The sequence below is a fragment of the Aythya ferina genome, assembly GCF_964211825.1.
Source record: "Aythya ferina genome assembly, chromosome: 1".
NCBI classification, from domain to species: domain Eukaryota; kingdom Metazoa; phylum Chordata; class Aves; order Anseriformes; family Anatidae; genus Aythya; species Aythya ferina.
The window spans coordinates 146633179-146649794 of record NC_140296.1 but is presented as its reverse complement, the minus strand read 5'-3'; the positions used below and the strand labels follow the sequence as shown (position 1 = coordinate 146649794).

The window sequence follows — 16616 nt, the reverse complement described above, 5'->3', positions numbered from 1 at the left end:
CCGTGGTGACCTGCTTTAAATCGATGATCAATTTAGTTGAAGCAGCTCATGGACAGGGTCCAACACACCTGACCTGGTGCAAGGCAGGAGATGGGGGTGTGTGGACAAAGTGGGAGGACACCGGGGAAGAAAGACCAGCCTCAGCAGTGCTGTCTGCTTTCCTGCCTCACATGCAGCGTGACCAGGGCACTGAAACCGCCTAGAGGAACACCGGCAGGGCCAAGTCCAGCCTGCAGACAACCCTAGAAAGACAGACGTACACCAAGAAGGTCCTTTTTGGCCTACTGCAGCTTTCTGCACGAGCCACACACAAACTCTGCTACGTGAGGTGAGGCAGAGCCGAGCCCAGAGCCGCGGCTCCTGGCACGTACACCGCGGGGCAGCAGGGCCGTAAAAGGGGAGAGAAGACGCCAAGCCCCGTTTGAGGAGCCCCAGCACCACGATATATCCAGCAATCCCTGCCATTGTCTGGGGGAACAAAGCCGCCATCTGATACCGTTTCAAAATTAAACTGGGAAAGGAAGGCCAGGGGAGGAGGCGGGAGGGAAGCGGGAGGGCAGGGAGCCCTCGAACCTGCCGGCGGGGCTCTGGGAAGGATGTGAAGCCTCCCAGCAGAAGCCTCTCCTCGCGCCCGGCCTCACGGTTCCCAGGGCCATGTGATAGGGGCTTCCTGCCACCGAGCAGAGCGAGACCTACCCCGACCCCTCTCTCCCAAACAGAGTTCCTGCCTGCTTTGTGCTTGCGGAGAGGCGTTTGTTTACTGCTCTATCATTGGCATGCAGGAAGCAGCCTTGAAATGAGCTGTAATCATCTGTCCCCAGCAAGAGCTGTTTGACTCTCTGCTAATTTAAGTTTTCTTCCCCCCCCCCCAGCCTCCCAGATGCCCTCTTCCCCACTTCCGATGATCGAAAGGCCGCCGGCAGTGCTCACATCTGCCTCAGGGCACTGGGCACCGTGTGGTGTTCCCAGAGCTACTGGTGGGTAAAACAGAGGTGCCAACAGCAGGCATGCTCCTAGATCCAGAGGGCTCAGGGGGCTGCTGGAGGGCTACGAGCTAAACTTCTTCAGGGAGAGAGAGAAACCAGCTTTGTCCACTACCTGAATGCACTCGGTACAGCCACCAGCGATGAGAAAAGCCAGGGGAGCACCAAATATCCTGCAGCTTATAGCACCAAAAATGCATACGGCCAGGTCACCCAGGCAGACCTGTCTCCAGTAAGGTCAGGAGATGGTCATGATGAGCCTTCCAGGCCAGCCTGCTTTGCTATTTCGTTTGTGGGGAATGAAACAAGTGTACCTCGATGGGGTTGTGGTTTGGGGGCGGGTATTGCCCTTGCTGTGCACTGGAGGCCACGTCTCAAGATCTTCTTTGCTCCGATTACGCTGCACCTCGCGCAGAAACGGGATCTGAGCCTGTAAGTGGGACCCCAGCCACCACGGTGGTGCACACAAACAATGAGGCTCCACATCAGCAGGAGCGACCCGCAGCTGGTCAGACTCTCGTCCAAGAGGAATAAAGCCACGCTGCGCTGAAAGCCCACGCACACTTTCTTCTCCTCGGTGCTCAGAGAAATATTCTCTCCGGTTACTCTCACAAATTTTGCGCTCGGGCCAGCAAATCGGGGCTGCCAGGCAAAGCCTGCAAGCAACACTTCTCGAGGTCGGTGCTTTACAGAACAAAGGACGCAACATACACGGGGAAACAATGCACCAACACTATAGGACGTATATACATAAAGGACAGGAAGGATGCCAAGAAGACAAAACACTAACAGGAAAATCGTGAGCAAGGCCACGCCGAGAGTCAAAGCCTCACGCGCCCCCTCCCCCAGCCCTTACTTTGTTTGGAGCCCATTTCCCTTTGGGGGAAGGAGAAAGCATGGAGGCGAGTGCTCGTGCACGAACACAGGCACGTAGGGCCATGGTGAGGACCTGCGCACAGTCCCAGCACCAGGCAGCGTCTCTGGGCCGTGCACGGGCCCCTGCGAAGCCCCTAGAAGCACATGATGGGATCCTAACTGTGGGCTGCAAAGCCCAAGCCATTTATTGAAGGAAAAAAAAAAAAAAAAAAAGGGAAAGTTGGATAAACTTACATAAACATAAACATGAAGGGCCAATGACTGGAAAGTGATATGTTCCTATAGTACGTTTTGGAGTACGTTTTAGAGCTGGATCCCACACAGTCTCCTTCCCCTCTTGCCCCACTCTGTTCCCTTTGATCTGTGGTATCTTACCACAGTGCTTACAAGGGGCTCAGGAGAATCCCATGTGTCAAAACAAACTGTATTTTCGAAATACCCGAATGGCATCAAAGCACCACAACCTCTCTCTTGTGCCTACACCCCCCTGTCGTAGGAACAACACTGCAATTCAAGGAATGCAGAAGCTGACAGCGTCAGCATTCGGGCTGCCTGCAGGAAAGCTGTTGTGTCATGATATGTCCTTAATTTTATCATACAATTCATTCCACTGATCTCGCTCTCTAAGTCCACAGCGCAAATTGCCTGCTTGTATGTCACTAACCTGATTCAGTGGATTGCTACAGTTAAAGGGACTGTCCTGCTCCTCCCTTGGTGGCCAGAAACGTGGTCTCCTCCCTGTCTTTGGCAAAGGACATGCCTGATCGGATCAATAGTTGCTACTGACTAAGGATGCATTGAGGAAAGGAGGCAGAGGAGAGATCCCACCACCCACTACAGCTACCTGAAAGGAGGCTGCAACAGGGAGGTGTCGGTCTCTTTTCTGAGGTGACCAGTGACAGGATGCAAAGAAACGGCCTCAAAATGTACCAAGGGAGGCTTAGACTGGGTATCAGGAAGAATTTCTTCATGGAAAGGGTGGTTAGACATTGGAACAGGCTGCTCGGGGAAGTGGTGGAGTACCCATCCCTGGAGATATTTAAGAGACATGGATGTGGAGCTTAGGGACATGGCTTGGTGTTGGTATGGGTAGCGTTAGGTTGATGACTGGACCTGATGGCCTTTCCAACCCAAATGATTCTGTGATTCCATATTCCCTCCCTCTCACTCCTCCTGCCTCTTTTCTATTAGTCACAATGCTTGTAAAGCCCTTGCTGAGCTAGTTCAACTCAGTAATGCAAAGAAATTCAAGTGGGAAGAAAACAAAAAGTTTTCTGCTCAGGTAGTGACATCAGCCGCCTGTCATGGAAAACCTGATGAGCACTGAAGCACCTGGAATGGAAGGGATGAAACCACCTTGCTAGGATACACTGAATATTTGCTTTCTCCTCACTTTTTCTGTTCAAGGATACTTATTGTTTAATATGTAAGGGTATAAATGGCAAACTGTTGCACAGATCATAGTCAAAACTACAGTTTGTTGTTAGCACAGAGAGAAGCAAGACTTGGTGTTTCAGACTGCTACAGACTTCAGACTGCATTACAACCCCCAGGACAGGGAGCACACAGCTGCCTGGCAAAAACTCCTCGCTAAGGCTTTGTCTGACACTGGTGAGCCTGGGAAGGTCAGGTGAGGAGGTTTCTCAGCCACTTCTCCTCATTGCATGCTGAATTTAGCAGGGAGTCCCTGCAGGCACCAATTTCACTCACTACATTACCCTGGTTCACCTTCGGAGCCAGCCCCTCCTGCTGTGCTGAACGAGGCTGCAGATGTGTCCAAGGACTGCTGTGAAAGCCAACAAGTGCTGTGAAAGCCTGAGCGCTGACGCCTCGGAGGGCCCAACTGCAACTGCTCAGGTAACTGCAAATGTGGCACTTCTTACTCCCCGAGTGCTCGGCTTCACACGCACAGAAACTGCCTTCAGAGACTGCAAACGAGCTTTCAGTTTTGGGTTTCTCTGTTTTAAAGGCTGAGGAAATAAATAAACAAATAAATAAAACACAAGAAAAACACTGAAGGCCCACGGTATGGCATCAGAGAGGCATTGGCATGGAGTTACCAGAAGGGCTGGATGCTCTGACCCATGCAGCCCTCTGCCACTTGAGGCAGTGGAAGAGCTGGTGGCAAGGGCAGCTCCAGGAAGATGGGGGACAGACATTCTGCCAGGGGTTTTGTACGGACGTACAGGGAGCTTCGGGAATCCCAGTGCCATTCCAGGCTTTGGCTGGAAGTAGCTATGGGGGACACTCCATTACCACGGGCAGCCTGAGCTGGTGGGAAGCATCCCTGCCCGTGGCAGGGGGGCTGGAAGTAGGTGACCTTTAAGGTCCCTTCCAAGCCAAACCATTCCATGATTCCACGATTCTTCCATTAAGCATCACTCCATCTTCAAAAGATCTTCTCTGGTCTGCCCCCACCTCAGTCTTCTCACCTTGCCCTGCTAGGCCCTTGTTCCACACCATTTTCCTCACCTACTCAACACCAGTGTCTGCTCCCCGGCTGTCCCCTTGCTCACACAGCCCTGGTTTAACTCCCTGAGTTCGCTACCCAAGCCCCAGGTCCTGCTAATCTCCTGTTCACCCCACTTGCTATCAGTTGTCTCATCCAGGCCCTATATGCTCCTCCCCATTCCCCCTTTCCCCATGACTAGTTCCCTTTACTCCTCTCTTCCCAGTCCTGTCTGCTTAAATACCTACCCAGCCCTTCTGTACCCACAGTTTGTTCAAACCTTCCCTCCATCTCGAGGACTTTCTGCAATGGATCCCAGCTGCAGCCCTGCCCCAGTTTCCCTCGCCCACTCCCAGTCCCAGGAGGCCTCTACCATTCAGTGGACCTTACAAGCTGCTTCCCTTATAGCCTCCAGATTTATTTTTACCCATCCCCAGGCCTCAGCTCACCTAAATAAAACTAAACCCCAGAAATGTATTTTGTACCTGTTTAGGAGGCCAACCTTTGCCTCTGTACTGCAGATACCATGTATGCATTCCCATACAACTCCCAGGCTGGGGCTTTATGACAGGACCAGTGCATCAGCCTGACCTGTAGAGTCCTATCACTAAACCATGCCTCTCAGTGCCATGAGTACAAGTTAAAATCGTCTTCCCACAGAGCCTTGGAAAAGTTAAGCTGGAGATGACACAGGAATGGCAAAGGACTCGCTCTTGATCCAAGCAGTGTCCCTCACCAACAGATAACATTTCTGTTCCAAAGCGTAAGATTAGTTATAGCAAAAGAAAAGCCCGGTGTACTTTTTAATGTAGGGAAACAGCACATTTTTCTTCCCTAGCTTCACTCCCTGCAGCAGCTGAAACATTTTGGCTGAAGGCTTTCAAAAGTAATTCAGCCAGAGGCAAAGACTCAGCAGGGAAAACTGCAGACTGAAACAAAAAAAATTGATCTGAAGACAGAAATTGAAAACAGAGTCTTACAATACAAATTGTGTTGTGTTAAAGGTGGGGCTAGTTGCACCCACTATTATTAAGCTCGTTCCACATTTCCCATTGTCTTATTTTGCCTTTGTTCCTCCCCCTAAACACAAAACAAACAGAAGAAAAGCTCAGCAGCTCAAAGGGATTCAACATCCCTCCAGCTTCCTTCAGACAACCACACCCTCAGCTCCAAACACAGCATTTCCAGGGTTCGTGCTAGGATGCGACATGACCGTGTCAAGCAAAACAGCAACTCTCCTTCTAATTAATTGTTCACAAGCTCACATTTAATCAAGCCTTGCATGTATAGAAGGTAAATGCTGTTATTCCTCCTGGTGGCAAGTATGGTTTGTGTTACTGCTTGGAGACACCATGCATCTCCACTCTTACAGGTAGGTCTCCTTCACATAGGAAGGAAGGGAAAGATTCACTATTTCCCAATCTGGCTGCTAAAATGAGTTCTAATTACAATGTTTAGTGGAATTACACTAAACAGCATGCCTGTGCCAGTTCTTGACAATACCAGGTCATCTCTGCGTGTTTCAGGTCTTGCATGAACGCATGTGCGCACATGGTGGGACTGCTCAGCCTCTCAAGGTGGGATAATACTTACTTTTGCTTTACAACCTAATACATGACAATTCAATTACTCTAAATCAAGGCTGAATAAGACAGGCTGAATAGTGGTGAATCTGGTGTTCCTGAAGCAAACACGAGCTTGCTGGTGACATCAGTGGAGCCAGCATTTCATACCTGTTTTCTTTGGCTTTGGAATTCCCCACATACAAGACGACTGCAGTCAGTAGGGAATAAACCAACAGAAATAGGGACCAGATTTGCACCAGCAGACATGTGCCAGCAGAATGGTCCATCAGCCACATGGAGAGGCAGGATTCCTAACAGATGCAGTGGAACTGGCTTAAATCTCCAACAGAGATGAAACTTTATTGGCAAATAAGCATTTATACCAGTGTTGCCAATTGGTGTAGCTACTTTAAGTCCTTTGATAGGAATGCTACAAATGGTACAAAACCACCAGTCCTACTATGACAGTCAATCAGTTCTAGTGTTAAAAAGAATTGGAAAGAATTCAGAGTTATTACTACGCTTCTAAGAAACCCAAACATTTGACAGCATAGGAAACAACCTGCCACTAAAATACAGCGTTCAGACCACGAGCCACACTGGAATTAATTTTCAATGTGGTGAGATAACCTGTGCTGTTCTAGCACAAAGGAGACCCGAAGAGGTCCCAAAGAGGAGCAACTCTGCAAAGAGTTTCCTGGCAGGAAGACAAATCCTCTCACATCGAGAAAGGAAATGAGAGCATTACAATGAAGAGCCTAAACTTCCAAAATAAGTTATCACTGGGGAAGATAAACTGAGCCTCAGCAAATCCCTCCCGCGGTGGCCTTCACCCCGCAGGATGCTGACTCCGTCCCCCCAGAGGACTCAGCAGAGGGCTTCCTGAGGCGGCCCTCACCTCATCCTTGGGGCACCATCTGCAGCGCCCCGGTAGCTGCGTGCCCCGAGACCTTCCTGCAGCAGTGCTGAGGCAGCAAAGAGCTGCCTGCAGACTGCTTCTCGCTCCTCACTGTCCTATGTACCTCAGGCACTGCAGATACAGGCCCTGCTCAGTGCAGATCCCATTTCCTACACTGCAATGTCCCAAGCGCGGGGCAGCGTGTGTCACCCCATCCCTCAGCCTTCCTCAGGGCCAGGCAGCACGCGACCCGCCAAAGACCGACCCGTCACGAGGAGGAAACCTGCACAGCCCCGAAAAACCCCAGCGAACCACCCCAGCTCTGCAGAGAGGGCCTGCATTTATTTATTTTTCCAGGAGAGAAGCTGCCCGGGGTGTGCGTGTCTCTGTCAGGACAATAGGAAAAACGACGCTGTGGCGGAGCTGCCAGGAAACAGTCGGCCATCTGCCCGTGCGGAGAGCAGTTTTTCCTCTTCTTTTGTACTGAAAGGAATGTAGCCGAGAGCCGCCATCCCCATCCGCCCTGTGCTGGGGAGGAAATCTGAGCGCCTGGGCCCTGACAGGGAGAGGAAGCGGGGGGAGGGCGCCGGCCCGGTCCGTGCGGTGGCGTGGGTCACTGCGCTGCCGGCCAACAGAGCGGGGAAAAGCCCAACACAAAACCCCAAACCCTGGGGAAAGCAGCTCTCCCTCCTCGGCCCTGTCACTCGCACGTGTGGCTCGCTACTCGCTCCCTCACTGGCTGCGGAGGCGATGCCGAGCGAAGGAGCCGCTGAAGGGCTTCGGCAGAGGGGTGCGCCATGAGGGCAGCGGCACAGGGAGCGTGAGGGTTTCCCCCACGCTGATGCTAGCACCACCGGGTGAGAAAGCAAAACACAGAGAAAATGAACTCGCTGTGTTGTTCAGATACTATGCTGCTCCCAGAGCAGAGCCCTCAGGAGCCGGGCTTTTAGCAAGTTGAGCACAGAATGGCATAGGGACGGACCTGAGCTCTTTGGCACCACAATGGCTCAGTGGCACAATCTGCTGTCACCTTAGTGCCAGAAAAAAGCATAAAAAACAAGAAAAGCAAAATTTTCAGAAGTGACTAAATAATATTAAGACCCTTCTTCAAAGCCAGTTACTTGCACTTATATACCTGGAAAGCTCTGGCACTTACCAGGCACATCTACGCAGCCAGGTGCCAGATGCGGCTGGCAGAACTTGCCAACATGGGAGGTGCCTGAGATACCAGGTCCAGGTCCTGAAAAAGGCTCTCCCAGAAGAACCACTAGGTCAGACATGGTCTGAAGAGCTTCCTTGGGCTCTGGCAGTGACTCTCTGCATCTGAGCGTGTCCAAGGGAGATCTGGACTGCCACCCATGTGTCCCCGTCCCTTTCAAAAACAAGGCTCGCGTTCACCCAGGCTCCATTTTCTGTCTGTTAGGACTTTCTGAACACGTTAATTCCCGTAAAACAAAACCATCGGTGTAGCACAAGGCACGACCTGAGGCCACTTCTTTGGATGCTTCTCTCTCAGGCTGAAGGAGCAAAAATGAAGGAGGCAAAATGATGCTGTTCCTACCATATTTGTACAATCTTTAGTCCCCAGTGATTCAGTAGTGCCTAATAAACTTCAGCAGTGCAGTGAGAGGTATTAGGGAGGCCATGTAACCACCAGTAAAACTGCCTTGGCAAATACTGATGAGCGGTGTAAATTTTCACTACTGTATTAGAAAAAGAAAATATTTTCTTCCCAAATTCATTCCATTCCAGTTTCAGATAGATCAGGGTTCCTTTCTTTTTTTTTTTTTTTTTTTTTTTTAAGCATGACTAAATTAAGTAAATCAATCAATCAACAACAGAAACTGAAAAATACTGAAAACATTTACTTGGGAAATCTTTCTCTCTCTCTTTTTTTTTTTTTTTTTCCTCCTTTCCTGAAGCATTTACTTGGGTTTCTCATGGCAGGAAACCCAGAAACTGGAGATTTACCAGAGGCACATTTTGTTACTGCTCTCCTCGAAGGGATGTGCTAAAGGCAATACACACTCTAGAGGACTTTAATTTCCATTGTTTACTTTCTTCCACATACATCGCACTGTTTGATAAGGGAGCAGAAGCAGGGAATCCGTGTATAATTTCCTCCACCAAGCCCTTATCTCACGACCGAAGCAGATCTATTCTTACAGAAGCTTCCAACCCAGAGAAAGTGCATCCAAGTTTTGTATTCCAGGGTAACCACAAGGGCATACTCCACCCAAGATGTTTGAACGTTGTCCTGGCCGGGGCTCCAATACTGTTTATTGTGCACAGGAAAAGCTCATTACTACAAAGCAGCCAGTACTGAATGCGTTGCACAAGGGTGCATTTTACAGGACCCAAAACAAAATCTCAAAGTGGGAGTCTTCCGGAGTCCAACCCTTTGCGGAAGCCCCTATCCCCTGCCCGATTCAATAAACAGCATTGTCTTTCATCTTCAGACTCCGAAACATCTGCTGCTCCAGTCCAACGTGAGGTGAAATCCTAGCCCTGCTGAAGGTATCGCTGCGAACCCAGCGTGGCGCGGCTTCCACTTCACCCAACCCTGCTCGCCAGAGCCACCTTATCTGTACAAAGGTAGAATATGGACTGTGTTGCTTAAATTTTCTGTGGCTTAACGCAGCTGATCTCTTGATAGCAACCAGATTTTCCTTATTGACAATAGCAGGGCTACAGGCATTACTGGCAAACTAAACCTAAACTGGATCTTTTAGGGGAAATTCCCCAAACGTCTTCTTCAACTAGAAGATGTGCAAGAAGAACTTACGTAATGCTATACTTGATTTACTTCTTGGCTGGTAAGAAAAATGTTCAGCATTCGAGTAGGGAATCTTCTTCCCATCCCTTCCACATGTAATAATTCAAACATTCACACTGGATAGCATTTACTTAACAAAAACCTGCCATCTGCTTCTCCTAGTGGGTTCACTCCATTTGTATTAAAAAGAAAAGTATGACAGAAGAGAAATTTCAGCACTGAAAATAGACTAGCAAGGAGCTAATTTTGTTTATATGCCTTCCCAAGCAAAATGTATATGAGAGATGCGTGGTACTTGTAAATACAATTATCGCATAAAACTAAGAATTCACACAAATCTGACTTTTGATGACAGGTAAAAATGATGACGGATAAGAAATTAGTGCTACCTCTGGTCATAAGTTTGTCAAGAATGACTTTTCAAAATAAGGTACACTGAAATACAAGTAAGCCGTTTATATGGCAAATATGGTCCTGGATATCCCACATAATATTCCATGCAGGAGTTAAAATGAACCAATGGGCACATCTGTCTCAACTAAATCTTGATGCCCATGTGTGAACTAATCCTTTAGGCTCTTTAATACTCCTGAGAGGTAAGTCATGCTCCAGAAGTACTCCTTTTCCCAAGGTGGGCACCTCACAAAGTCAGAACTACGCTGTAAAACTGCCCGTTCCTCTCACCTGAGCAGAAAGGGTCCGGACACAACTCATCTGGGCAAGACGGATCCCGCTCACGTATCTGAAATACTGCTCTGCAGCCTCAGCAACTCCTTGAGCATAAATCACAGATAGGTTTGAGTGTTGCTGGATGAACAAATTATTTATGGTTTCTGATCAACTGAAACCCTTTTTGCCAAGTTCAATATAATTACACGCAGTATGCCCAGACAAAGAAAGATTCAAGAACTTTTTGATGTAACCTGGAGAAATCATACAAAGGTTAGGCTCTTTGTTTTGAAATGACATTTCCTAGCAAAATTTAGCTAAATTTTGAAGGGCTTAAGCCTTCCCTTCAAAAGCAGCTGAAACATTTTGTTTAGGCTTCCCTTCCTTCCCTCTGATTATTATTAATTTTTTTTTGGAAGGGAAAGAGGAGGGAAGGGAAGAGATGGGGCTACCCTGCCACACGTCTCCAAATTTAGAAATTTTTTAAATTCAACCACAAAACTGAAAAAAACACACCACAAAAGGGCACAAAAGCCCCTGGACCTCACAGCCAGATCACTGCTCAGCTGAGTTAATGGAGCACTGCCTGTTGACACCAGCGGAAGAGCTGGCCTCGTTCGCCTGGTGACCTCATCCAGATCCATCTTGCTGTGCTTCATCAGCGGATCGCCAAGTTTTGCTGACACACTGAGGCAACTGCTAAAGAAAAGTTGCATTATACAATCTCCTGCTTAATTCTGCCGTCAAGTATTTCACGGTAAATCATACCAAAATCTCCTCGATTGCAAAATACGGTTCCCAAGTTACAAGAGAGTAAGTTTTACGTGCAACAGAAACAGCAAGGCAGCCGAACTACTTAAATCCTCTGGGAAAACAGAACGGGTTGGTGATGATCTGTTTCCAGGCTTTTCTGAAAATTTCTTTTAACTTAAAAATAGTAAGAAAAAAAGTCAATGCAGTCCAAGATCAGGTTTGATTTAAAAAAATAAAAACTTCACAGTTTTAGGAGCCTAAAGTTTCTTTTTTTTTCCTTTAAATGCGTGGAAGGCTGCCTTGAGCGCGAATTAGCAGAGGGGCTGGGATTATCAACATATGTGAATAGTTTGGTCTGAAGACCAGAAAAGCTGGAATTTGTATTCCTGCAGTGAATGTCAGTTGGAGCTGAAGTGCTTCACCACTCCTGTAGGGCGAGTCCTGTTTCTGATAATGCTTCCAGATTCCTTGGATGAGGAAAATAATTTTGCCCCATGCAAGCAAATATGAAACAAGTGGGACATTAAATAATACATTACATGGCAGTTATTAAGTTATAAGTTCTTTAAAAGTAACCTCCCTCATCAAATCCTGGCAGTGTTTTACGAAATTTGTGGCTATTAGAGACAATCCTGTTTTTCCCTGAAACACACCCAAAAGTGTCTTTCTCTGACTAATGGGGAAATTTAGGAATTTAACAGGTGAAACCTTCATTTCCCACTAAATTTGGGTACACTAAGTCATCCTACAAGGGAAGTCTCCTACTATGTGAACAAAAGGATACCAACAGGGCAAACCTGAGCACAGACTCCGTGGCCGTATCCTTCACCAACACAGGGGCAGGACTGTTTCACGCGAGAGGTGACACCATGGCAAAACTTCAGCTTGGAGTCACTCCAAGTAATCTTGGGGGAAAGAGAAATCTGATGCAAAAAACAGTCGGCGTGCGTTGATTTCCCGGGAGGAAAGCTTTCCCCGAGTTTGACATAGCTGAAAAATGGCAGCCAGCGCGATCAGGGTTTCTTACATCATCTGGAAAAAGCTCAGCGCCTCACACATCTCTTTTCGGTGCGCCTGCAGAATTGGGCCACAAATTGCTGCGCACACGGCCTAACAAGTCAAGGCAGGGAAAAGCAGATTCCCAGTCATGGCCTGATCCCAAGCTCACTGCAATCATGGAAAAGATCCCATTGACTTCATAGGCTGTGGGCGATGCCTCGGGTCCGGTTCTGACCAGATGCTGATTTCTGAAATGCTGCATGTGCTGGAGAAGGCACCCTACTCGATTTTAGAAAGAGGTATTTATTTCCCATGGCCACATACCGCCATGAGCTCGGGATAATCCAAGACTCAACTCTCACCTAGAAGGAAACACAAAGCCTATATTCACAGCATGCTTTGCAGCTGAAACACGTATTTTTGTTTTTATCTTCTGGGGCTTAACGTTCGCAAAGAAAAAGCTCCAACAGTCGGAAAAGTCTTTGGGAATTCCCTTCTGTTTAATTCAGTCAGGTGTTGCTTGGCTGACACTGGCAAGTGAACTGCTATTTACGAGGTGCCCTTACAGTGCCCTGTGAAATTCGCCCTTCCCCTCCATGAAAATTGGCACTATCCATCATGAGAACATAATCCCCCGGGACAGGAGGACCGAGCCGCTTCCCCGCTCTGCTCTGCACGCAGATGTGTGCATGTTCCCCCGCTCTCTAAGTCACGGCTGCCTCTTGGCAAGGAACCTCAGCAGCTGCACATCTGCAGCGGGGAAAAGCTTTCAGCAGAAAATACGGAGGGGGGATCTTATCCTCCCCCCTCGCCTGCAAAGCAAGCTCAGCATTTGTTCCTCTCCAGATGACACCCTGATGGGTTGATTTAATCGCTCGCAGATGCGTGCCTGTCCACAGCGCCAGCAGAATACCAGGGCTGTGACTGCAGCTCACCTGAGTAACGCGGCTTGGCAGCCAGAGCTGGGGAAGAAGTCTCACAGGGCACGAAGAGGAAAGCACTGCTCGAGGACACCGCTCACGTAAAACGATTCCACAGAACTCACCTGAGCGTGCGAGACCGCTCGTGACTAGGAAAACACCTCAGCAGGTGTTTAATTTTAAGCATCTGCTCAAAGCCCACTGTCAGCAATTAGGTTTAAGCTTGTGGCACACCAAGTCCAGCCCAAATTTCCCTGGGGTGGAAATGATGCGCTGCACCGGGAGCACAGCGCTCTGCTGGGCGGATTGAAGCGTGCGCCAAGACCTGTACGTCTGCCGAAACGCTTGGCCAAGCTGGGGGCACTGCACAGGATGCTTAAACGTGGACGGATCACAGCAACACTTCACCACATTTATTCCCCAGGGGAAATTTAATTAAAACACGCAGTATCTAGCCACTTACGGCGATTCCAGCTACAAACAGCAGTACTCGAACTGAGCTGATTAGTTACCGCGATGCCTAAGAAGGGCCTGGGCATGGGAAAACACGGCTGCCAGCGTCCATGTGCAGAGCCTCGCTCACCACCAGAGATACACCTCCCACACCAGACCTGCCGCCTCCTGCAAGGCACAAGACCTCACAGCAAACCTCCACCAGCACCAGCGATATGGGTTTGCAGAGCCCAGACCTGCCCCAGTTAAAAGACACAGATGAAGACACGGCGATGCCCCTCCAGCTGCTCACGCGGCATCCCCAGCCTTATCACAGCCCAGCAGCAACACACAGACCCCGCTTTAGGAACGGCAGAGCCCAACTTACTGCTCTAGCGTCCTTCCTGCTGCCTCTCACCCTGCTCTGCCATCACACAGCCCCCCACAGCACCCGGCCAGCGGAGCACGCGAAGCCGGCCGCGTGGAGAGCCCGTGGGGAGGCGCGGGCCCATCTGCTGGAGGCTTTTCTCCGCGCGGGTCGGTGGTTTTATTCCAGCTCCCTCTGCTTCGGGGCCCCTCTGCCTCTCGCCCCTCCCCGCTGCCTCTCTGCTCGTGAGGACAGAGTTTCCATCCTGGCTCCCAGCCAGCACATGCAGGGGCAAAGGCAGCGCTCGGGAAAAGCCATCTTCTGCTCCTTTTCTCCGCACAAACACCACGGTTCCCAGCCCGGGAGGATTGACAAGAGGTTTTCCTGCAGCACAGAGGGTCATGGGCCCGGCCGGGCTCAGCACTGGCACATATGAGTGCAAAGAGCCCCCAGGAAAAGCTGGCAGCACCCAGCGGCAGGGCAGAGACCTCATGCTACGGGTAAAAGGCCTCAGCGATGCACTAGCTCTTAACAGGTTTAATTAGGGAAAACCTTCAATCATCGCTGGTACTATGGGATCTCAAGTATTTACTTATTTAACACAGTGATGGCGCCTTTCAGTGCCATCCCATCAACACAGACCTTGAACTGGCCCAAATTCAAGATCACCCACGGCCCCTGCTGAAGTCAACTCTTCAAAAGCACGTCCTGAAGCCAGGAGCCCGGACTTTGGTTGTGTGGTTTGCTGGGCTGACCGTAGACTCTGGGAATGAAAATAGTCCCATTTGCTCTTCACTAGAGCCTGGGCTGAAACCACGGAGAAATTACATTCACACACTTTAACTTTTGCTTTTATTTGCAGTAGTTTGTAAAGCTGTTTGAAGGTGAAAAACAGAAAAAAAAACATAAACAAGATAAGCATGCGATTGTCTTTTCCATTGTACCTCACAGATCCAACCACGGAAGCACTGCCCCTTCTCCAGCCTCACGTGGGTAAAGCAATGCCCACAGATTGGTACCCTCAGATGCAACGTTATTTCAGCCATATCGAGGTAAGACCAGACTCACTCATCTACTTTTAGAGCTCAAGTGCAACAAGGAATTTCCTCCTAGCTACGTCCCACTCCCTTCTTCCCTGTGGAGTCTTCTCAGCCCTTAAGGAACTGCTATGCAAGTTAATTAAAAGTCTTATTTCAGCATTTCCTTCACAGTAGAGGCCTCTTCCAGCCAGCTCTTGGGACCCTGCCAACAGACCTATCAGCCACTAGTACTTAAATCCTTCCGCTAAAAAATGCTTCCCTGAAGAGCTTATACCCCAGCTCTGGACGCCTAAGAGGGCCGAGCATCAAACCAAACAGCTCCAACAAGAGCTTAAGAGCAGCTCTTCTCCGTTCTCACAGCCTTAAGTGCGCTAAAGGGCCTTTGCTCCCCTTGGTCTGGCCCCTGCTTAGAAAGGGGCAGGAAATAACGTCAGGTGCTACAAAGGGAAGAGAGCATGAACTGCGTTGGACAATGCATTCACAGTGGTCCAGAAGAACACGACCCTCACCTGGCACTTCTGAAACGCCCAGCATCAACTCCTGTTGAATAGCCTGGCTCTGTTGCGTGAAAATCTGATTTGTTAAACTTGGGGTGAGGATTGCATTTGCCTCTGCGTTCCCAGAGCACCCAGCACAACTGATGTTTAATTACAGCCTGTATAAATTGGTTATTATGGCTGAAATTCAGTGATAAAGCTTCTACTGAATTTAGAGCACCTCTAAAAACCAGTCTTGCAGTTGACAAGGTCTTCTTTATCGCCTCCTTGCCAAAATGAGAACTTCTAACACGTCAATATGCCAGACACGGGAGAAAGACAACCACACCAGAAGCACTTGACAAAGGATCTAAATGCCCTTCCTGTTTTTGGAGGACAGCAAGCATCACGTGGTTCCCTCTATAGACAAAATGTCCTAAAAGATTTCCCAAGGCAGCGAGCTAGAGACACCACCGAAAGCAGCACTTTGGGACACGCAACTTGCGCTCGTCTACAAGGGGGATCGTGCACAGGGGACGTGCCAAAGGGCTACCCAAGCTCCAGCACACAACCTTCTAACCCAGAGGCAAGGAGCGGTCCCAGCTGAGCTATAAATCTTTAGCCTGCTTTTCACATCCCGAATGTTTTCACCCTTTGTTTTCAGTGCATTCTCTTCAGTTCCTCAACGAGGCACTGTATTATCCTGGGAAATCTTGTGGCTTTCCTCTCATTTCCATCCGTACTGCCTTCAGCTCTGTCCAAGTCTATCCCAAGGTGGTAAATATCCGGTCCCACAGGCTGAAGCACTGTTTGGATGACTTACAAACAACAACAACCCCAACCCGCAAACACCACCGCGATGACAAGAAGCCGGGACACGGCGTGAGGGTGTGGGAGCACGTTCCTCCTCTCCGGCAGGACGCGTAATGACTCCCTTTCTGGGGGTTCAGAAACGGGGCCAGCACGCTTTGTAGGACCTCACTACCACACATCAAGAAGTAACCCTTCAGTAATTAGCAGCCAGCGCAGAAAGCAGCTTTTTAACCTTTTTAATCCACCAGCAGCCCATCTCGCAGCAACACCCGCACAACCCTAGCTAAAGCTCCGAGGCAATCCCCCTGCTCCCCTCCACCACCCCAGCTGAGCTCCCAACAAGCGGCACTTCTCCCTGACCACACAACTTGCTGTCCCATCCAGGAAACAAACCGTACCCTACTAAAACACCAGCACAGGATTCAGCACTGGCAGCCCCGAGGCCTCGCTCCCTTCTTCTCCAGCACCAAGCACCAGGCTCCCCGCAGCCTGCTGAGCCCCCTGAAAGCATCCCCAGCACACTCCGCACGGCTCAGCCCCCAGTTCACACGCACAGCACCCAGAGGATGCAGGGGACGGGGACTTTCCCAAGTTACGGGG

At 49.6% G+C, this 16616-nt stretch overlaps 1 protein-coding gene across 2 annotated transcripts in view; it reads right to left on the bottom strand.

Annotated features, from left to right (window-relative positions):
- Nucleotides 1–16616, bottom strand: part of DENND2A (DENN domain containing 2A) — a 51982-nt gene that overhangs the window by 35174 nt on the left and 192 nt on the right. Inside the window, exon 1 of one of the 2 annotated variants that reach the window (XM_084524947.1) lies at nucleotides 13709–13836. The exons of the other annotated variant lie outside the window; for it this stretch is intronic. The gene's annotated coding sequence lies outside the window, so the exon portion shown is untranslated. Of the gene's footprint in view, nucleotides 1–13708; nucleotides 13837–16616 lie in introns of those variants that run through there. 2 annotated transcript variants of the gene reach the window in all.